The sequence below is a fragment of the Manis pentadactyla genome, chromosome 10, assembly GCF_030020395.1.
Source record: "Manis pentadactyla isolate mManPen7 chromosome 10, mManPen7.hap1, whole genome shotgun sequence".
Taxonomy (NCBI): Eukaryota; Metazoa; Chordata; class Mammalia; order Pholidota; family Manidae; genus Manis; species Manis pentadactyla.
In genome coordinates this window covers 108,233,458-108,257,300 of record NC_080028.1, presented here as the reverse complement: position 1 = coordinate 108,257,300, position 23,843 = coordinate 108,233,458, and the positions used below count along the sequence as shown (strand labels likewise).

The 23,843-nt window shown below is 38.5% G+C and overlaps 1 long non-coding RNA gene across 1 annotated transcript; it reads right to left on the bottom strand.

The window, feature by feature from the left end:
- Positions 1–579: 579 nt before the first annotated feature.
- LOC130685064 (uncharacterized) lies at positions 580–22,317 on the bottom strand. The gene is made up of 3 exons (XR_008999499.1): positions 22,005–22,317; positions 21,765–21,863; positions 580–1,613 (listed from the first exon to the last, which is right to left on the bottom strand). It is a non-coding gene; the product is annotated as an uncharacterized LOC130685064 (long non-coding RNA).
- Between the last annotated feature and the right edge of the window lie 1,526 nt (positions 22,318–23,843).

The following is a 23,843-nucleotide window of genomic DNA, read 5'->3' as shown; positions in this document are numbered from 1 at the left end:
AAATGCTTAGAAATTCTGATTTAGGTAGCTTTCAATACCTATAGGAAGCCGGCAGTCACAATCATCATTTTTCATTCCTTGTAACATGATATGACAGATGTAACAGTATTCAGGAAAATAACTGATTCAGAAGTCTAGGGATCTGGTTCTTCCTCGAGAAAATACCTGTAACTATAACATGCATTATGATTCCCATCTGGTGTGCACTGGCTCAAAGGTATTCCATTACTGATTTCTTGGCCCATTTCTTCAGCCCTTTAATTCCAAGTGCTCCTTTGGCATTTTCTCCTAAATATCTCTTTCCATTATGATCTTAATTTAGTTGGATTAGTTTCATTTGTCACTGAAGGTCTGTCACTCAATTTACCCATCATATTACTTGGGCAAGTCTACATACTCCTACAACTCTTCCTACCCCTCAGTACTGCTTGGAAGCTTAAAGAAATGACTTCACTTTATATAAGGGCTTTTAAAGGCACAGTGCTTTGTAAAGAGAAGAAAATATTTTATCATTAACCCAACTTTAGCTTAGAAGAAATAAGTTTAGGTGTTAATTGGTTATTTCAAGGTGTAACAGCATGTTTATATGAATTTCTAGTCCTTGGTTACTATTATTTTCATTGTATCTTACATGTGGACATCTTCATCTCAAGTATCTTAAACTTCAGCTGTTTGTATTTTAGCTATTTGCATTCCTCAAACTCTAAGACAACCAACTTGCAAATACCTTGTCTGGATTTTTATGTCTAAAAAATCTGAGTATATTTCAACCTTCCCCATCAGTATTCATCATCACTCCATCCATTCTATACTCTTTGGATTCACTTCATTCTTGCATCCATTTATGTCTATTTTAATATCTGGATATTTTTCCCCACAATTTTCAGACAAGGATTTTCTTCTGTTTTTCCTAACTCACTGCTTTTTTTTTTTTTAACTTCCAGGTTCAATCAGATCTTTTTCATTTCCTGGAAAAACTCCTGGAAGCATATTTATAACTGAGGAAATTTCTTACTAATCCTTGTCTTTTGTGTTCATACATGCCTTCCACACCCATATTGTCCCCTTGTTAATCTCACGATTTTTCCAAGCCTTCAGTATTCCAATGCACATTTTTAAAATAAAAGTAGTAGAAAGAAAAAAGAAAGTGAGAAAATAAGGGTTAATAAAAAGCTCCTAGACCAATAAGTTTCTATTCTTTAGTTCCCCCTATGTGCTGTGAATGTGTTCAAGAGTAAGAAAGGAAAATACAGGTTCAGCTCTGGAGGATCTGGGATGAATCTTAACAGCAGACTAATTTGCTACACATTGGTCTTTAGGCTAATAGTAAGACAGATAGGAGTTATAGAAAACAAGCAAATTAAAGATGAAGACATTAGAGGCACAATCCTACCTGGCACTTCTGACATTAAAAGACATGTAAAACCTGACAAATACTTATTCAGAAAAGGGCAGAAGCATGTTTACTTGCTCTGACTGTATGTTTGCATTGAAGCACGTGGTGTCGTTAAACATCCTGGGGGGCGAATGAGGAAGCCTGAGGAGTTTCCCAGTAGGTACTGGTGTGTGGAGACAATGGGTTTCCACCCAACTCAGACTAAGCAATTGAGGCCCTGCATAAAAAGATGGTAAATCAACATCCTTCCAACTTCTAACGGGAAGCAAAAGCATTTAATAGAATCCCATTTTTTCCCCAATGTGATGTATATTTTGCAAAGCTGCTATAAAAATAATAGTCATTATAGACTTCCTGCTTCTGTGTTCACCAATTGCACTAAGAGTTAGAGATACATTAGTCCATTTCAGTTTTAATTATTCTGACTTCTCATTAGAGAAAGGATTAATAACTACAATTTTGCTAACAGCATATAAAGCTTTTTGTGATCTAGACTTAATTTAGCCTAATTCCCAGCACAGTAAGAGCTACTGTACAGTCCATGGAATAAGACAACCTAATTTTATCACTCCATGCAGTTAGCTACATAGAGGCAATGGCCATGAGCCATTTGCCATTCTTAGTCTGTAGACCTTAATTCACTCTCATTTATCAGTTTTGAAAATCAAGATCTGCCTGTTTATAGAATGAAGTGTGCAAATTACAAGAGGGAAAGTTTGACAAACAGTTCAAATATTTTTAAACAATTGATGGGATAAGTATAACTCTAGTTTCATGCACATTTTTTATTTGTGTCAAGTTCTTCTATAAATATAATCATTTAAATCATGTGGCTATGCTCTACTACTTCTCATCTAAAACAGGTTTTTCAACGTATTCAAAGAAATACTTCTATAATGTCAGTGGATGCTATGCAAAACACAAAGAAACTGTTAGATCAAAATAAAGTTAAATATGCTTCTTTTTCATAAAAATTTTCCTAACCTTTAATATGACTTGTGTCTGATGAGTCATTAAGAGTACTGTGGAGTAAGTAGCATTTCTCAATTTAATTTGGCCTGGTATCCTCTTTATCATTAGTCTTCTCAAGAATCACCAAATCATGAGTTGGGAAATACTGATCCAATTAAAACTTCATTTTAAGTATATGAGAATAGGCAATATCCAGACAATAAACTTCCAGGTTCAGGAATTAATAAAATATACCAAGCAACATCTAAACTAAACTGAGGTCTTTATTCCAAAGGTATACAATGAAGTATTACCTTTTACATAAGAACTATGATGGGCCTGAAAATTGATGTAAAATGAGTGTTCTTTAAATGAGCTAATATGTGTTTCATATACATAAGACACAACCAATGCCAGAGAGAGAGGTTGAGGCAATATTTGGAAATGGTGACATTAGCTAGCTAATTTTCCAGTTGGGATTCATTTTTGATGAACACATTATAATTACATTGCCAAACAGAGGACAAGATTATGAGACACAGAACTTCAGTCTGTTTCACTGGGAATGGAATGGTATCAAATGAACTGAAGAACAAGGGAAAGATGCTCAGCACAGACCACTGTATAAAGATGCTGAACCCACCATAACAGGGTCTACAAGTACAAGAGACCTCTTGAACCTTGGTTGCAGGGATATAGGAAGGGGTAACAAAACAGAAGAAATATTAAAGCAATCTGCTGACTTCCAGTTTTGCTTATGAATAGTATTAAGTAACAGACACGCAGACTTTGATTTCTTTTTTAAAGTTTTGAAAAGCTAGGACAACACTGAAACAAGATGTTGGTGTGAGAAATGAGGAAGAAACCTCCCCCAAAAACCACACATAACATGAAAATACAGAAAATACAACTCATCCTGAAAGAGTGACAGGAAAAAAGACTGAAAGAGATGGCATACATCTGGGGAAAAGAGAAGACTTCATGAAAAGGGGTAAAGCAGCAAAGCCACAATCCAGCAGAAACCGAGCCCTCCCCCCACTGAACCTCACAGTCAGAAGGAAGAGAAATGGAACAGGGAGGGAGTAGAAGCCCAGGACGGCTAAACACCCACATCTAGAGATATGCTCCGAGAGCATGAACCCACATTACATGTTGCTCTGGAGAATAGAGGGGTTGGAAAACAAGGACAGGTGGAATACTTGGGGAGACTGAGATCACAGCCGCTTGTGGAGAACAGGTACCCACAACTGGCTGCTCCAGGACAAAAGAAAGGAAGACAGCCTGAGAGACTTCATAACAGCGAGAGGGCTGCCAAAGGGGCAAGGATTATACAGAGCCTGCTGCTCAGGAGAAAGGACAGGTGGACAAAAACGTCCCTGAACACTCAGCCCAGCAGGTTGGGAACTTTCAGGAGCTTCATGTGCTCCATCCCCCTGGCTGGCAACACAGAACCAAGGCCCCGCACTGTAATAAGCAGCCTGCCACTGCCACTCTTTCCTACCAGACAGCACGTGCTCACAAACCTGCTTCCTTGCCATTACAACAGGCAAGATGGAGGATGGCCCACCTACAGTAACTAAAAGGGCATAGCAAACATACTCCTCCATGTGTGCTCAGCCCACTGGCCCTGGCAGTGGAGGCAGGCACTGCAGCTAGGAAGCAGGAAAAGAGCTCTTTCCTCCTGGTAGGTGCTGGTGCCAGGTGCATGCAACCCCCACCACTACAGGGGCTGGGCAGCTCCAGACAGTACAGCTTCTGGGCAGTAGATGGCGCTGCCTACACAAAGTTATAATTCCATAGTAATCATTAGATATATGAAACGGCAAAAGAATCTTATATAAACCAAAATACCTCAAACACCAGAAAGAGGGCTAAGTGAAACTGAGATCCACAGTGTCCTTCATAAAGATTTCAAAATAAAAATCACCAACATGCGCATGGAACTACAGAAAAATACTCAAGACCTCAGGGAAGACTTCAAGAAACTTTGAAAAATACAGTATCTGAAATGAACCATACAAGGAAGGGATTTAAAAGCAGATTAGATGAGGGAGAGAAGACACTAAATGAAATAAAATTAGATAACAGGAATACAAAGAAGCTGCGGCCCAGAGAGAAAAAAAGATCTCTAGGAATGAAGGAATATTAAGAGAACTGTGTGACCAATCAAAAGAAAACAATATTCACATTCTAGGGGTACCAGAAGAAGAATAGAGAGATATAGAGGGACAGGAAGTGCTTTGAGGAAATAATTGTGGAAAACGTCCCCAAACTGGGGAAGAAAAGAGTCTCATAGGCCATGGAAGTACACAAATCTCCCAAACAAGGGACCCAAGGAAGACAACACCAAGACATAATAATTAAAGTAGCAAAGATAAAGGATAAAGAGAGACTATTAAAAGCACCCAGAGAGATTAAAAAAAAAAGATCACATACGAAGGAAAACCCATCGGTCTATCATCAGATTTCTCAACAGAAACCAGCTCACCAACAGGAGGAAGAGAAACAGAGCAGGGGGGAAGTGGAGGCCGGGAATGCTGAACACCTAACTCCAACTTACAGGTCAGAAAGGAATGGCATGATATGTTTAATGCAATGAAACAAAAGGGCCTAGAACCAAGAAAACTCAATGCGGCAATATTATTATCTTTAAATTTGAAGGAGGGATTAAACAATTTCCAGCTAAGTAAAAGTTGAGGATATTTACCTTCCACAAATCATTAATGCAGTATATTTTAAAGGGACTGCTCTAGATGGAAGTGCTCCTAAGGCTAAATAGCTGTCACCAGAGAAAATAAAACCACAGTATAAAGAAAGTACAGTGAGGATTGAAGATGGCAATGTGAGAGGTGAGAGAGAGGCTTCCTCCTAAAACCACATATAAAATGAAAATGAAATTAATATAATTAATCCTGAGAGAGCAACAGGAAAGAGGACTGTGCCACACTGCATACACCTGGAGAAAAGAGCAGTCTTCACGGAACAGGGTAATGTACCAAAGCTGTGACCCAGGGGGATCCAAGCCCTTCCTCCACCCCAGCTCACCAGCAGGAGGAAGAGAAACATAGCAGGGAGGAAGTGGAGGCCTGGGACTGCTAAATACCTAACTCCAAAGATCTGCTCTGGGAGCACAAACCTACATTTCATGGTGCTTTCATGATACTCTCGTGATTACAGGGTTGGAAAGCCAAGACAGGCAGAATTTCTGGAGAGCCTGAGATTTCAGCTGCTTGTGGAAAGCAGGGATCTATATTCAGCTGCTCTGGGACAAAAGCTTATACCTGTGTGCTTAGCCCACTGGTTCACACAGTGGAGACAGGCATAGAGGCCGGGAAGCAGGAAATAGCTCTTTCCTCCCCCCAGACACCCATACCGCTCCCCTGTGACCACCAACATTGCTTCAGGGGCTGAGCAGCTCAAGAGAGAAGAGCTTCAGGACACAAGAGGGCGCCATATACAAATATGAAAAGCCAAAGGAACCTGGTTCACAGTAAAATTAATATAAACCCTGAGAAAGATGACATGGACATCATGAATATTCCTGAAAGGTAGTTCAAAACGAAAATCATTAACATGCTAATGGAGGTACAGAAAGATATTCAAGAACTCGGGAATGAATTCTGGTAAGATATCCAATCATTGAAGAGCACAATGGAGGGTATTAAAAGTAGATTGGAGACAGTGGAGGAGACGATAAATGAAATAGAAACCAGAGAAGAGGAATACAAAGGAGCTGAGGTATTGAGAGAAAAAAGGATCTCTAAAAATGAAAGAATATTGAGAGAACTGTGTGAACAATCCAAATAGAACATTATTCGCATTATAGGGATACCAGAAGAAGAAGAGAGAGAGAAAGGGATAGAAAGTGTCTTTGAGGAGGTAGTTGCTGAGAATTTCCACAGTCAGGGGAAGGAGATAATCTCTCAAGTCATGGAGCTGCACAGATCTCCCAACACAAGGGAACCAAGGAAGATAACATCAAGACATATAATAATTAAAATGGCAAAGATCAAGGATAAAGACAGACTTTTAAAAGGAGCCAGAGAGAGAAATAAGATAACATACAAAGGAAAGCCCATCAGGCCAACCTCAGACTTCTCAGCAGAAACCTTCCAGGCCAGAAGGGAGTGGCATGATGTATTTAATGCAATGAAGCAGAAGGGCCTGGAACCAAGATTACTTTATCCAACAAGATTATCATTGAAATTTGAAGGAGGGATTAAACAATTTCCAGATAAGCAAAAGCTGAGAGAATTTACCTCAGATGTACCATCTTTACAGTCTATTTTAGAGGGAGTGCTATAAACGGAAGTGTTCCTAAAGTTTAATAGCTGTCACGAGAGGTAATAAAACCACTGTAAAGAAAGTAGAACAGCAAATTACTATGCAAATGCAAAACTAAATTAACTATCCCCAAAGTCAATCAAGGGATAGACAAAGAGCACAGAATATGATATCTAATACAGAAAGAATGGAGGAAGAAGAAAAAGGAGAAGAAAAAGAAAAGAACCATTAGATTGTGTTTGTAATAGCATATTAAGTGAGTTAAGTTAGACTCTTAGATAGTAAGAAAGTTCATCTTGAACCTTTGTTAACCAGAAATCTAAAGTCTGCAATGGCAATAAGTACATGCCTATCAATAATCACCCTAAATGTAAATGGACTGAATGCACCCACCAAAAGACACAGAGCACTGAATGGATAAAAAAAACAAGACCCATCTATATGCTGCCTACAAGAGACTCATTTTAAACCCAAAGACATACACAGGCTAAAAGTGAAGGGATGGAAAAAGATATTTCAAGCAACTAATAGAGAGAAAAAAGCAGGAGTTGCAGTAGTCATATCAGACAAAATAGACTTCAAAACAAAGAAAGTTACAAGAGACAAAGAAGGACATTACATAATGATAAAGGGGTCAATGCAACGAGAAGAAGTAACCATTATAAAAATCTACGCTCCCAACACAGGAGCACCTATATATGTGAAACAAATACTACATAAATTTAAAGGGGACATAGTGTGTAATGCATTCATTCTAGGAGACTTCAACATGCCACTCACTCTGAAGGACAGATCAACCACACAGAAAATAAGTAAGGACACAGAGGCACTGAACAACACATTAGAACAGATGGACCTAACAGACATCTACAGAACTCTGCACCCAAAAGCAGCAGAATGCACATTCTTCTCAAGTGCACAAGGAATATTGTCAAGAATACATCATATACTAGGTCACAAAAAGAGCCTCAGTAAGTTAAAAAAGACTGACATTGTACCAATCAGTTTCTCAGACCACAAAGGTATGCAACTAGAAATAAATTACACAAAGAAAATGAAAAATCCCACAAACACCTGGAGGATTCATAACATGCTCCTAAATAACCAATGGAACAATGACCAAATAAAAACAGAAATCAAGCAATATATGGACACAAATGACAACAGTAATTCAACACCACAAAATCTGTGGGACACAGCCAAGGCCGTGCTAAGAGGAAAGTATCTTGCAATACAGGCCTGCCTCAGGAAAGAAGAACAATGCCATACGAGTGAGTAGTCTAAACTCACAATTAATGAAACTGGAAAAAGAAGAACAAATGAGGCCCAAAGTGAGTAGAAGGAGGGACATAATAAAGATTAGAGCAGAAATAAATAAAACCAAAAATAATAAAACTATAGAATCAATTAAAGCAAGAGCTGGTTCTTTGAGATAATAAACAAAATAGATAAACCCTGAGCCAGACTTTTCAAGAAAAAAAGAGTCTTCACACATAAACAATATCATAAATGAGAAAGAAAAATTGCTATGGACACTACAGAAATATGAAGAATTATTAGAGAATATTATGAAAAAATTTAGCTAACAAACTGGATAATCAAGAAGAAAAGGACAACTTTCTAGAAAATTACAACCTTCCAAGGCTGACCAAGGAAGAAACAGAAAATCTGAACAGACCAATTACCAACAACGAAATTGAACTGGTAATCCAAAAACTACCTAAGAACAAAACACCTGGCAAAGATGACTTCACCACTGAATTTTATCAAACATTTAGTGAAGACCTAATACACATCCTCCTTAAAGTTTTCCAAAAAGTAGAAGAGGAGGGAATATGCCCAAACTCATTCTACTAGGCCAACATCATTCTAATACCAAAAAAAGGCAAAGACACCACAAAAAAAGAAAGTTACAGACCAATATCCCTGATGAACATAGATGCAAAAATACTCAACCAAACATTAGCAAGCCAAATTCAAAAATACATAAAAAAGATCAACCATCATGAGCAAGTTAGATTTATTCCAGGGATGCAAGGATGGTACATTAGAAAATCCATGAACATCATCCACCACATCAACAAAAAGAAGAACAAAAACCACATGATCATCTCCATAGATGCTGAAAAAACATTTGACAAAATTCCACTTCAAAACTACTAGATCTAATATCTGAATTCAGCAAAGTTGCAGGATACAAAATTAATACACAGAAATCTGTGGCATTCCTATACACTAACAATGAACTAGCAGAGAGAGAAATCAGGAAAACAATTCCATTCACAGTTGCATCAAAAATAATAAAATACCTAGGAATAAACCTAACCAAGGAAGTGAAAGACCTATACCCTTAAAACTGTAAGACACTCTTAAGAGAAATTAAAGATAACAATAAATGGAAACCCATCCCATGCTCATGGATAGGAATAATTAATATTGTCAAAATGGCAATCCTGCCTAAAGCAATCTATATATTCAATACAATTCCTATCAAAATACCAACAGCATTCTTCAAAGAACTAGAGAAAATCATTCTAAAAGTCATATAGAACCACAAAAGACCTCGAATATCCAAAGCAATTCTGAGAAGGAAGAATAAAGCTGGGGGCATTATGCTCCCCAACTTCAAACTCTACTACAAAGCCACAGTAATCAAGACAATTTGGTACTGGCACAAGAACAGACCCATAGACCAATGGAATGGACTAGAGAGCCCTGATATAGACCCAACCATAAATGGTCAATTAATACATGATAAAGGGGCCATGGATATACAGTGGGAAAATGACAGCCTCTTCAACAGCTGGTGTTGGCAAAACTGTACAGCTACATGTAAGAGAATGAAACTGGATTACTGTCTAACTCCATACACAAAAGTAAATTCAAAATGGATCAAAGACCTGAATGAAAGTCATGAAATCATAAAATTCTTAAAAGAAAACATGGGCAAAAATCTCTTGAATATAAACATGAACAATTTTTTCCTGAACACATCTCCTCGAGCAAGGGAAACAAAAGCAAAAATGAATAAATGGGACTAGATCAAACTAAAAAGCTTCTGTACAGCAAAGGACACCATCAGCAGAAAAAGGCATCCTACAGTATGGGTGAATATATTAGTAAACAACAAATCCAATAAGAGGTTTAATATCCAAAATATATAAAGAACTCACATGCCTCAACACCCAAAAAGCAAATAACTGCAATTAAAAATAGCAGAGGATCTGAACAGACACTTCTCCAAAGAAGAAATTCAGATGGCCAACAGGCACATAAAAACGTGTTCCACATCCCTAATTACCAGGGAAATACAAAATAAAACCACAATGAGGTATCACCTCACACCAGTTAGGATGGTCATCATCCAAAAGACAAGGAACAAGTAATGCTGGTGAGGATGCGGAGAAAGGGGAACCCTCCTACATTGCTGGGGTGAATGTAAGCTAATTCAACCATTGTGGAAAGCAATATGGAGGTTCCTCAAAAAACTAAAAATAGAAATGCCATTTGATCCAGGAGTTCCACTTCTAGGAATTTACCCAAAGAAAACAAAATCCCATATTCAAAAAGACATATGTAACCCTATGTTTATCGCAGCACTATTTGCAATAGCCAATACATGGAAACAATCTAAGTGTCCAACAGCAGATGAATGGATAAAGATGTGGTACATATACACAATAGAATATTATTCAGCCATAAGAAAACAAATCCTACCATTTGCAACAACATTGGTGGAGCTAGAGAGTATTATGCTCATTGAAATCAGCCAGGTGGAGAAGGACAAGTGACAAATGACTTCACTCATTTGTGGAGTATAAGAACAAAGCAACCTGAAGGAACAAAAGAGCAGCAGACTCACAGACTCCAAGAAGGGATAACTGGTTACCAAAGGGAAGGATATGGGGAGGCTGTGTGAGGAAGAAGGTAGATGGGTACTAAGGGGCATTATAATTAGCACACATAATGTGGGGGTGTGGCATGGGGAAAGCAGGATAGCACAGAGTAGTCAAGTACTGACACTGTAACATCTAACTCTGCTGATGGACAGTGACTGCAATGGGGTGTGGAGGGAGTACTTGATAATAGGTGGAAATGTAATACCCACAGTGTTGCTAATGGGAAACCTTCATAAGATTGTATATCAATGATACCTTAATAAAAACAAAATTAACAGCATAAAAAATAAGAAGCTAGAGCACCATTTTTGCTCACTCAGCATCCTACCTCATCTCGCTCTGGATACATGCAACTGTTTATCAAAGGTCTAGAATTCCAGAAAGATTTATAGAATATGATAATGACAGAGTATGGCTAATGGTACTCAGATGTCTATATAGTGGCAGAGGTTATAGATTACAGAAAATATCTAGAGATTTATATATCTATAATAACTATTACATTAAAGCTAGCACATATAAAATATATTACATGGCATGAATTATTATTCTAAAATACATATTAATTAATTCAACATTTAAGACTTTTCTATGAGGTTAAAAATGATCACTATTCCCATTAAAGATAAGGAAACTGAGGCACAAACAAATCAAGTATTGTCTAAAGTTAGAGATAGTACATGTATAAATAGAATTCAAACCCAATTGTCGAATTCCAGTTTCTTTGCTCTTAACAACTATAATCAGTCTAAAATATTTCCTGAAGTTTTAGTTTTAATTACTAGGAGTTGACATATCTAATAAAAGTAGTTAATTTTAAATTCCAAAACGAATCATTAATGTCTTTTGCATACAGTAAAGGCATTACTTCCTGGTTTTGAAAACCATTTCTAACTCAAAAGGCACTATCCACATGCTGTACGGGGATATGGGGATACCTGGGGATCTGTTTTAGAGCAGGGAAGCATTTTCCTTCAGTCAAGATGAAGCTGTAATGGAAAGACAGGAAGGGGGAAGTTTGACTTGGTTTCTGTTTATCCCAGGAGCTCTCTGACAGTCTGCTGACCTGCTGTTTTATACGATGAGACTGCAGACCCTGTCAAGGCAGCTTGCAGACAACTTACTTTTCATTTAGGAAATGTGTGCTTAATGGCTTCAGAGTCTGAGGTTTCCTTCGAGTCAAATTTTATAATATGCTGGATTTGGTTTCATTTCATTTGGAATTTGGCAGAAGAGGAGTTGTGAATGAAAATTCCTCATTTATGTACTTTTCTATGCACGCAGAAGAGAGACAAATTAAGACTTCATGTGAAACCAATACCTTGGTGACCGAAATTTTGATGTGCCTTAACATATTTTTTAAGATACTATATATTTTTATATATTTTTCCTGCTTTTCTCAATTTATAGAACTACTACAAATAATTTATATTGGTGTAGTTTAATATCTTTTAAAGGCGGTGATATAAGTTTATCTTAGGAGAAGGATATTTTGTAATTTTAGCATTGACAATACATAGTTTACAAAGGCAGTGTATTTCAGACTGTTTGAGTTTGTAAAAGATTAGTACATTTTTCTCACTACACATCTCCAGTATTTCTTAAGTGAATAATCATCACAGGATATCCGTATTAATCACCTACCCAGTGTCTGCTAATTAAATATGTACAGATATCCATGGTAATGCCAGTATTTGTATGATTATATTGAGGTATTAATGCCCTGGAGATATTAGTACATCCATCTCTTGTTTCTTCATCAAGACCATCAAATCTGCTTTGCTGGTTATGCATTCTGAACTATCCAGCACTTTTCAGAAACATAACAATGGAGAAGAAACAATCTGGGATATTTGGTATTATTGATCACAGCTTGTCTTGATCATTGAATTATGTGGGTGAAATCTTGTCAGAGAATTTTTTCTTCTTGTAGTTGACGTGATTCTCTCGGTGTAGGTTCTCAAGTTTTGAATGTCTGATGTGAATGTTTGATTTCTTTTCAAAGATGGGAAAAATATTTAGCTTTGTGATACACGGATGTAAGCAGAAAATGGAATGATTTTAGGAAATGGGTAATTAAGTTCTATTATTACTTGACAATGAGCTGGCCATATATTTATTCTGTCACTAACTTAGGAATGTTTACTATTCTATTTTCCTGAATACACAGAAGGTGACACAAATGTAATAGAGCAAGTATAAAGATACACTTCACACTTTATTCAACTCTGACCTGAAAAGATAAACAAATCACACTCTCCCCAATTCACATCACATTGCCGACAATAAGAATTTTACATATTTTCTATAATGCATTCTTTTTTTTTGATATCATTAATGTATAATTACGTGAACATTATGGTTACTAGACTCCCCTATTATCAAGTCCTCCCCACCCATACTCCATTACAGTCACTGTCCATCAGCATAGTAAGATGCTATAGAATCATTACTTGTCTTCTCTGTATTTGCTGCCTTCCCCATCTCTCCATCCAACTACATTATGTGTGCTAATGGTAAAGTCCCGTTTTCCCCCATATCCCTCCCTTCCCACCCATCCTCCCAAGTCTCTTTTCCTTTGGTAACTCTTAGTACATTTTTGGGTTCTGTGAATCTGCTGCTGTTTTGTTCCTTCAGTTTTTGCTTTGTTCTTATACTCCACAAATGAGTGAAATCATTTGATAATTGTCTTTCTCCGCCTGGCTTATTTCACTGAGCATAATACCCTCTAGCTCCATCCATGTTGTTGCAAATGGTAGGATTTGTTTTCTTCTTGTGGCTGAATAATATTCCATTGTGTATATGTACCACATCTTCTTTATCCATTCATCTTCTGATGGACACTTAGGTTGCCTCCATTTCTTGGCTATTCTAAATAGTGCTGCGATAAACATAGGGGTGCATATGTCTTTTTAAAACTGGGCTACTGCATTCTTAGGGTAAATTCCTAAGAGTGAAATTCCTGGGTCAAATGGTATTTCTATTTTGAGTTTTCTGAGGAACTCCATACTGCTTTCCACAGTGGCTGAACTAGTTTACATTCCCACCAGCAGTGTACGAGGGTTCCTCTTTCTCCACACACTCACCAACATTTGTTGTTGTTTGTCTTTTGGATGTTGGCCATCCTAACTGCTGTGAGGTGATAGCTCATTGTGGTTTTAATTTGCATTTCCCTGATGACGATTAGTGATGTGGAGAATGTTTCATATGTCTGTTGGCCATCTGAATTTCTTCTCTGCAGAAGTGTCTGTTCAGATCCTATGCCCATTTTTTTATTGAATTATTTGCTTCTTGTTTGTTGAGGTGTGTGAGCTCTTTATATATTTTGAGTGTTAACTCTTTACCGGATCTGTCATTTATGAATATATTCTCCCATACTGTATGATGTTTTCTGTTCTACTGATGGTATCCTTTGTTGTCCAGAAGCTTTTCAGTTTGATATAGTCCCACTTGCTCATTTTTGCTTTTGTTTCCCTTGCACAGGGAGATATATATTCATGACGAAGTTGCTCATGTTTATTTCCAATAGATTTTTGCCTATATTTTTTCCTAAGAGTATTATGGTTTCATGACTTTCATTCAGGTCTTTGATCCATTTTGAGTTTACTTTTGTGTAGGGGGTGAGACAATAATCCAGTTTCATTCTCTTACATGTAGCTGTCCAGTTTTGCTGACACCAGCTGTTGAAGAGGCTATCATTTCCCCATTGTATATCCATGGCTCTTTTATCATATATTAATTGACCATATATGCTTGGGTTTATATCAGGACTCTCTATTCTGTTCCACTGGTCTATGGATCTGTTCTTGTGCCAGTATCAAATTGTCTTGATTACTGTGGCTTTGTAGTAGAGCTTGAAGTCAGGGAGTATAATTCCCCCTGCTTTATTCTTCCTTCTCAGGATTGCTTTGGCTACTCGGGGTCTTTTGTGGTTCCATTTGAATTTTAAAACTATTTGCTATAGTTCATTGAAGAATGCTGTAGGTATTTTGATAGGGATTACATTGAATCTGTAGATTGCTTTAGGCAGGATGGCCATTTTGACAATATTAATTCTTTGTAGCCAAGAGCATGGGATGAACTTCCATTTCTCAGTGTCCTCTTTAATTTCTTTTAAGAGTGTCTTGTAGTTTTCAGTGTATAGGTCTTTTACTTCCTTGGTTAGGTTTATTCCTAGGTATTTTATTCTTTTTGATGCAATTGTGAATGGAACTGTTTTCCTGATTTCTCTTTCTGCTAGTTCATCGTTAATGTATAGGAATGCAACAGATTTCTGTGTATTAATTTTGTATCCTGCAACTCTGCTGAATTCAGATATTAGATCTAGTAATTTTGGAGTGGATTCTTTAGGGTTTTTTATGCACACTGTCATGTCATCTGCAAACAGGGACAGCTTGACTTCTTTCTTGCCAATCTGGATGCCTTTTATTTCTTTATGTTGTCTGACTGCCGTGGCTAGGACATCCAGAATTATGTTGAATAAAAGTGGGGGAAGTGGACATCCTTGTCTTGTTCCTGATCTGGAAAGAAATGCTGTCAGCGTCTCGCTGTTTAGTATGAAGTTAGCTGTGGGTTTGTCATGTATGGCCTTTATTATGTTGAGGTACTTGCCCTCTATACCCATTTTGTTGAGAGTTTTTATCATGAATGGATGTTGAATTTTGTCAAATGCTTTTTCAGCATCTATGGAGATGATCATGTCATTTTTGTCCTTCTTTTTGTTAATGTAGTGCATGATGTTGATGGATTTTCAAATGTTTTACCATCCTTGCATCCCTGGGATGAATCCCACTTGATCATGATGGATGTTCTTTTTGATGTATTTTTGAACTCAGTTTGCTAATATTTTCTTGAGTATTATTGCATCTACATTCAGCAGGGATACTGGTCTGTAATTTACTTTTTTTGTGGTGTCTTTGCCTTGTTTTGGTATTAGAGTGATGCTGCCCTCATAGAATGAGTTTGGGAGTATTCCCTCCTCTTCTACTTTTTGGAAAACTTTAAGGAGGATGGGTATTAGGTCTTCACTAAATGTTTGATGAAATTCAGCAGTGAAACCATCTGGTCCAGGGGTTTTGTTCTTACATAGTTTTTTGATTACCAGTTCAATTTCTTTGCTGGTAATTGGTCTGTTCAGATTTTCTGTTTCTTCCTGGGTCAGCTTTGGAAGGTTGTATTTTTCTAGAAAGTTGTTCATTTCTTCTAGGTTATCCAATTTGTTACCATATAATTTTTCATAGTATTCTCTCATAATTCTTTGTATTTCTGTGGTATCCGTGGTGATTTTTCCTTTCTCATTTCAGATTCTGTTTATGTGTGTAGACTCTCTTTTTTTCTTGATTAGTCTGGCTAGTGGTTTATCTATTTTTTTTATTTTGTCGAAGAACCAGTTCCTGCTTTCATTGATTCTTTCTATTGTTTTGTTCTTCTCAATTTTATTTGTTTGTGCTTAAGTCTTTATTATGTCCCTCCTTCTACTGACTTTGGGCTGCCTTTGTTCTTCCCTTTCTAATTTCAGTAATTTTGAGTTCAGACTGTTCATTTGGGATTGTTCTTTGTTCCTGAGGTACGCCTGTATTGCAATATATTTCCCTCTTAGCAAGGCCTTGGCTGCATCCCACCAATTTTGTGTTGTTGAATTATTTTTGTCATTTGTCTCCATATATGGCTTGATGCCTGTTTTTATTTGGTCATTGATCCATTGATTATTCAGGAGCATGTTATTAACCCTCCATGTGTTTGTGGGCTTTCTCATTTACCTCGTGTAATTTATTTCTAGTTTCATACCTTTATGATCTGAGAAGCTGGTTGGTACAATTTCAATCTTTTTGAATTTACTGAGGTTCTTTTTGTGGCCTAGTCTATGATCTATTCTTGAAAATGTTCCATGTGCCCTTTAGAAGAATGCATCGTTTCTTTTGGATGGAGTGTTCTGTAGACATCCGTTAGGTCCATCTGTTCTAGTATGTTGTTCAGTGCCTGTGTCTCTTTACTTATTTTCTGTCTGGTTGATCGGTACTTTGGAGTGAGTGGTGTGTTGAAATCTCCTAAAATGAATGCATTGCATTCTATTTCCCCCTTTAATTCTGTTAATATTTGTTTCACATATGTAGGTGATCCTGTGTTGGTTGCATAGATATTTACAATAGCTATATCCTCTTGTTGGACTGACCCTTTGATCATTATGTACTGTCCTTCTTTGTCTCTTGTGACTTTCTTTGTTTTGAAGTCTATTTTGTCTGATACAAGTACTGCAACTCCTGCTTTTTTCTCCCTGTTAGTTGCATGAAATATCTTTCTCCATCCCTTTTCATGCAGTCTGTATATGTCTTTGGGTTTGAAGTGAGTCTCTTGTAGGCAGCATATAGATGGGTCTTGTTTTTTAATCCATTCAGTGACTCTATGTCTTTTGATTGGTGCATTCAGACCATTTACATTTAGGGTGGTTATCGACAGGTATGTACTTATTGCCATTGCAGGCTTTAGATTCTTGGTTACCAAAGGTTCAAGGGTAATTCCCCTACTATCTAAGAGTCTAATTTAACTCACTTCATGTGCTATTACAAACACAATCTAAAGGTTCTTCTTTTGTTTTATTTCCTCCTTTTTCTTCCCCCTACATTCTTCGTATGTTATTAATCATATTCTGTGCTCTTTGTCTATCCCTTGGGTGACATCTACTTAGCCTTAGGAATACTTGCATCTATAGGAGTCCCTCCGAAATGCACTGTAGAGGTGGTTTGTGGGAGGTAAATTCTCTCAACTTTTTCTTATCTGAAAATTGTTTAATCCCTCCTTCAAATTTAAATGATAACCTTGCCGGGTATAGTATTCTTGGTTCAAGCCCCTTCTGCTTCATAGCTTTAAATACTTCATGCCACTCCCTTCTGGCTTGTAAGGTTTCTGCTGAGAAGTCTGATGTTAGCCTGATGGGCTTTCCTTTGTATGTAATCATATTTCTGTCTCTGGCTGCTTTTAACAGTCTGTCCTTATCCTTGATCTTTTCCATTTTAATTACTATGTGTCTTGGTGTTGTCTTCCTTGGGTCCCTTGTGTTGGGAGATCTGTGGATCTCCATGGCCTGAGAGACTATCTCCTTCCCCAGATTGGGGAAGTTTTCATCAATGACACTTTCTATCCCTTTTTCTCTCTTCTTCTTCTTCTGGTACTCCTATAATACAAATATCGTTCCATTTGGATTGGTCACACAGTTCTGTCAATATTTTTTCATTCTTAGAAATTTTTTTTTCTCTTTGTGCCTCAGCTTCTTTGTATTCCTCTTCTCTAATTTCTATTCCATTTACTGTCTCTTCTACTACATCTAATCTGCTTTTAAATCCATTTTATGTTTCATTTCAGATGTGGAATTTCTTAATGATTGAATCCCCACCTTAAATTCATTCCTGAGTTCTTGAACATTTTTCTGTACCTCCATAAGCATGTTTATGATTTTATTTTGAACTCTCTTTCAGGCAGATTGGTGAGTTCAGTATCATTAGGCCCTTTTTCTGGGCTTTGTGAGGTTTTGGTGTGAACCATGTTCTTTTGACATTTCATATTTCTGTGTGGTGCCCACTAGTGCCCAGAAGCTCCAGTCTCAGGAGCTGCTCAGTCCCTACAGTGTGGCTGTGGGTCGTAGGGAAGCGGAGCTGGTGCCTGGGGGGAGGAGAGATCTGTTTCCTGATTCCCGTCTGCGGTGCCTGTCTCGTGTCAGAGCCAGTGGGCCGAGCACACAGCTGTAAGCCTCTATGCTTTGTGTCTATAGCTGTTGTAGGCGGGGCCTCCCTGTGGCTGGACTGATGCCAGTGCAGTGATTGCCAGTATGCAAACTGGTGCCGGCAGGCTAGGAGGAAGGCGCAGCAGACTGTGTGTCACAATGGGGGGCCTCGGAGCTGAGTAGGAAGCCAGGGGGATGGGGCCCCTGAAGCTCCTCGAAGTCCTTACCAGCTGGGCAGAGCATGCTCAGACAACCTTGTCCAGCTCTCCCCTCCCCTGCACAGCAAGCTCCATGCAAACCCCACTCCTCCAGCAGCCCTCTCGCTGCTAGGAAGCCTCTCAAATGGCCTGCCTTTCCTTTGTCCCAGAGCAGCCGGTGTGGATCCCCATCCTCCACAAACGGCCGGAATCTCAGTCTCTCAAGACCTCCACCTGTCTGAGCCACCCAACGTCCAGAGCATCACACAGGGTAGGTTTCTGCTCCCAAAGTCGACCTCCAGGGCTGGGTGTTCCGCAGTCCCAGGCTTCCACCCCCTCCCCTGATCCGTTTCTCTTCCTCCCGCCAGTGAGCTGGGGTTAGGGAAGGGCCTGGGTTCCGCTGGATTAAGGCATTCGTACGTTACCCTGTGTTCGTGAGGTCTGCTCTGTTCATGAGGTCTGCATGCAGTCTGGTTCAGCCTTCTTTCTTGTTGATGTTTTAGGGTTAGTTGTAGCAATTAACTATATTTTCATACTATTTGTGGTCTTGGGAGAAATTCTCCATCTCACCTCTCACGCTGCCATCTTGAATCTCATCTATAATGTATTCTTGAAATAAAACTATCACCATCTTTATTTTTAGCAATAACAGATGAAAATTCTCCCTAAGATTTAGAATTAGAATGTTCCACCAAGCTTACATTTATGTAAAAAGAAAAAAGAAATTAAAATCTAAATAACATATTTTCAGGTCTTTAAAAAGCTGATGGAAAAGACTTCCTATGATAATTAGCCAGATGTAATTATAACACTTTATGTGAAACTCAACAAAAAACAAAAATAAAAACAGAGCATTTTCAATTAAATAAGAAAAGCAGCTACAAATTTAAAACACAAGCTAAAAAAAAAATATTTCCCAAACACTGAGCATTTTGGAGCAAATGGGGGGAGGATGTAACTTCCACACACACTGGGGAAGAATTAGTCAAATAAATGGTGCAGCTCTTAAAGTCCCAGCATCATTTACTTAGACTGGTAAGACTTGTGGACATGGGCCAGGGACAGGAGGAATAAACAATGGGGATGCAGTTCCACATTTCAGAATAGCAGAGTGCCATTCAGAAAGTCTGTGCACTTGGAAAGAGAAACAAGAAATAAAAACAGAAAGAAGGAAAAGGCAAAATAGTTATTGTTTGCAGTAGATGCGACTTATGTTTAGAAAACACCAGAGAAATGAAAATAAAACAAACTATGTGAACAATGAAAAAAAGTGAATCAAGAGACTGACTACAAAATCAAAATATAAGAGTAACAAACAGCTTTTATCATATATAAACCAAGTAAGTTTGAAAATTTGATGGATAAATAGTTCTTATTTTCAGTAGGAATAGCAAAAGAAGATAAAACATTGAGGAAGAAACTCAGCAAGAATTACATAGGGCTTATACAAAGAAAACTTTAAAGCCCCACAGAGTCACATTAAAAAGCCTGGAATAAATGGATATACATAATGTGTCTGGGAAAACCAAAATTGCACACCATTATGATGCCAATTCTCTCTAATCTACTGAATCAATGTGACCTGAAATAAGTTGAAAGCAAAATTTTAACTTTGATCTGTTAAAATAAACAGGAAGAACTAGTGAAGAAAATTGGAGTGTTACAGAATATTAAAATATATTAGAGTTGCATAAATTAGAGTAGCTTGTTATGAGTGAAGTAATACACCCACAGCTCTCAAATCATGCAGAAAAATCACCTAGGATGCATATTAATTCTGAAATTTCCCAATGGGTAAAACACTGAAAATTCTGATTTTCTAGGTCAGGACTAGAGCATGGAGATATGCATTTTTTATAAGATTCCCAGATGATTGTAACACAAGTACAAATATCCGTCCCCTAACTAATCTCCCAGTTTAGGGAATTCACTTTTCACTCTGAAATGTATCACCTGATGCCCTCTAAATACTGAAAACACAGCCAGTGGGCAACACTCTATTACATTCACGAAATCTGTTTTCACGGTTGAGTCAATTATTCTTTCTCAGAACTAAAACTAAAAACTCAGAATTGTTTATGCCTATTTACAGCAAATAATTACCTAATTTAATATTATGTAAACCCATGAAATGTGTTCTTAAAGAAAAAGGTTGTTGCTATGAAAATTAAGTTAAATGTTTTAGAAAACTACAATAAAATCTTTTGAACTAGTGTGGATAAGAAAACTCTTAACAGATTAGGTCACAAATAATAAAAAGGATTCTCAGATTGCTTATGTCTTTCTTTCAAGATCTTGCCCAAACTGCCCCAATATTGATGATACAAAAATTAACAGAACCATAGTCATAGAAAATGCCTGAGATCTAATTCAAGAGACTGGCAAATTGCATTTCTAAGTTTTATATTAAAACATTTAGGCTATTGTGGTCTTTTTTTTTATGATTCTCTGCTTTAACCGGTTTTTTTGATTAACAGAAAACACTATTTCCAATCATGTTGGCTAAACAGACATCTTCTCTGATGAAAAAAAGCACAATTTGAAAAACAGTATACTAGACAAATAGATCAATGAAACAATAGTGTTCACAGATGAACCCGTTAAATAGGAAATTTGGGAAATAATATATTTCCAAATAGATGGGGGAAAGATAGAGAAATCAATAAAGGATGCTGAGAGAATCAACCAGTCACTTGGAAAAATAGTATACAGCTGGATCAAATTTTTTGTATTCTTACCAAAAAATACATTTGAAAAGAAAAACAATTAAGGTCAGAACTGTAGGGAAAAAAATCACAATTGTACAATTGAAAGGAGGCAGATGGTTTCAGCATGACATTAAATGTAAGCCATAACGGTTTTAAAAACAAGACAACAGGCCCAAAACGGAGTTCTTTATTCTAAACCCCATATCACCAAACAGAAACTTTATTACAGTTTCGGTTCTTCCAGAACTGCAATCTTAAACCAATTAGGAATCACCTGAGCAGTGCTAGTTAAGTAATCTGCCTGCCAGACCCCTGCCGTTCCCTAAAGGAACGTAACCTTACAATAACCAGCTCCCCCTCATCCCACCGTTTTCTGCTTATTCTAACTCCTTGATTCTCTGCCTTAAGCCTCTGAAAGTCTCTGAAAGTACAGCTCGTCTAGGCGCCTTGCAGTTGGATTAGATGCTGCCCGACTCAAAACCACTGTCGCTCAAATAAACTCTCAAAAATTTTAACATGCCTCAGTTTATGTTTTCATAGTAACCGTGGGGCAGGGAGACTTCAGAGGTGCCCCGACGACCCGCGGGAGCCACGAGCCAGCGGACGGAGTACCTGGTGGGCGCGGGACTCGCGGTTTCCCGCGCTCGCGGACGGCTTCCTCCCTCGCCGCCGGCAGGCGAGCCCAGGGCCCTCCGGGATCCTCCGCAGCTTCTGCAGTCGGGATTTCGGTAGGCAGGTCAGGGTTCATTCGGGCAAGGCTGTTTCCAGACTGGATGGGAAACGGACAGAGGCGTCCTGGGTCCGACGTACAGACCCGACCGCGTCCCGGCTGGGCTGGGTTGGAAACCAGACCTCGTCTGGGCTCATTCTGGGTCCGACTTAAGCTGAACTGGGTGCAGTGAGAGGCCTCAGGTGGTTAAAATTCTGTTGCAAGGCGGCAGTAGCAGGTTAACCTTATCAAAGATGATCTTGAATTCGAGTGGCCGTGTTAGGAGGCGGCTAGGCAGACAGAGGCAGAAGGGGGCCAGGCCGTCACCGAGGAAGACGACCCCCTGGCCAGCCGCTAAGCCCTCCGTAGGTCCCAGTTCCAGGTCAAGGACACCTGACCTGGCTCGGGGGCTCCCGTGACTACAGGGCACGCGCAGGGTCTGAAGACCTAGCATCCCCACCTCATTAGACTAACATTAGCACTGCGGCTCTGGCCCACCTGTGGGCTTCGCTTGGGTACTTCCAGCTGAGGTGCCTGCGCGCTGAGAAAAAGTTGATACAACCCAGAGCTGTCAATCAACCTGTCGGTCAAAGGACGTAAGACGCAGGGCAGGACTTCCTGCCTCTTAAGAAAAAATAAAGACCAATCTAACCCTAATAGCCGGGTTTGTTCAGTTTACCCCACAAGCGTCTCTACGGTCTGGAGAGCGTATTTTTTGCCTCACCGCATTTTCTTGCTTTCTGGTCTCTTGACTGAATTATTTCCTTCAAGAAGACAAGAAGTCAAGAAACAACACATTTCACCGGTAAGAGCTGCAGTGGAGAACTTTTAACCTGGATGGGCGTATCAATATCCAAGGTGTCCTAGAGAAAGAGGGATCTCAGCCAAGTATCTGCATCTTTTTCTGTCCAAAAAATCACATTACATAGAGATTTTGGAAATTATTTAAATGACTTTGGGAAAGGACGTAAGACGCAGGGACTCGCTGGGACACTGCACCTGCTCCGGAGCCTACAGCCAGCATCCTGGGAAAACTGGCAGAAGTCGGCACAGGCTAAGAATTCTTACCAAAGTCAGCTCTCCTAGATTTCTCTGTGGTACCTGATCCAGAGAGGAAGGTACAATTTCACGTTGCTCTTCCTGTCCAAATTCAGATTGGCAGGCAAAAAACATCTGTTAACAATTAGATGTTTGAATTGTGACTCTCGAATTTGTTTTCTAGTAATCATGTGTTGTCAATCCTTTATCTCCTGGGAACAGCTATTGCCTGGTATTTGTCTCCTTTTGTGTCCTGAGAACTTTGCTTGGCAACCGTCAGATTGGTGGCCCCAAAAACAGGCTGAACAGAAATGTGTGTTGTACTGCATTTGCAGCCGGGGTCCTACAAACATTCCCTCTCCGGGATCCTGCTAATGTGCATACAAGTAGAGGATTCTCTAATGCCTATTTATTCATGAACTCAGAATCACAGCAAGGCTGCTGCTTCCTTTTTTTGACTTTCCTGTATTCAGTTGTTCCTTGGGGTTAAGAGTTCTCCATTGGTGTTCTATTTATTAGAATTAGACAACATGTGTTAATATATTTATTGATGTTTATAAAACAGCACTAACACTGACAGACAAGACTGACCTCAAAAAGCTTAGTTTTAGGTTGACCTGCAGAAAATTTAAGGATTTTTAGAGGAGTCAAAAGTCAGGTGTCCTTTGGAAAAGATGATGAAAAGTCAGAAGGATGTCTAAAGATTCTGGGTTGGCCAATGAAAAATCGAATGGCCTAAATGAAAGTATTGCATCCTTGTTCAGTATCAATTCACTAATCAAGACTTCATTGATCAAAAGCTTTTCTAAAGAATGTTTTGGAAAAAACGTAGTATTACATTTTTTATTTTCTACTGTTATTTAACTTTTGCAGCAACATGAGAAATAAACTGAAACACTTTTTGGTGATATCTAACTCAGAAATATTAATATTTGACAACTTAG